Genomic DNA, 694 nt, shown 5'->3' on the forward strand with positions numbered 1-694 from the left:
ACACTTGAGAAATCAATGCTTTTCTTTCCTCACAAAGAAAGGAAAATACTGACATCACCTGAAGGGAACTTCTAGAAGTTAAGATAAGATCATGTATAGGCGTGCAGTTTCCATTCAAGAAATGGTCTCTTGGAAGGAGTCTGTTGGAATATCTGTCAGTAGAGACTTGCTGGCTGCCACAGAATTAAAGCTAAAAGGGAGAGGAAGTAATGATCTCCAACAGCAGCAATTCTATTATTTTTAAATCACAAGAAAACAATTGCCAATGATGTCCTTATGTCCTTACTCCAAACGAAACAAACTAATTAATCCATTTGTTTCTGATTCATGTGTGTGTCACATTGCCTAATAATAAGTAACTCGTACCAGGCTCTATGATAAGGGCTTTACATGCACAATCGTATTTATCCTCTCAATAGCCTAATGAGACAGGTACTTTTATCAATATCTAGTTTTACAGGTGAGGGAACTGAGGCAAAGGATGTTTACTAATTTGCTACATGGCTGGTCCAGCCGTTTCCAGGATTTGAAATCAGGTGAGTGTGTGGGCTTTAAATTGTTACGTGTACTCTTCCTCATTGCCATCTCTCTTCTATCCCCCAATCTTGATGGATGCCAACAAGGCCAAACATTTTAATAAGGGCAGAAAGTCTCTCTATAGGTAAAAATTTTATTTCAATTATAATATTTTTAA

This window comes from Equus asinus, chromosome 23, assembly GCF_041296235.1.
Source record: "Equus asinus isolate D_3611 breed Donkey chromosome 23, EquAss-T2T_v2, whole genome shotgun sequence".
Lineage (NCBI taxonomy): Eukaryota > Metazoa > Chordata > Mammalia > Perissodactyla > Equidae > Equus > Equus asinus.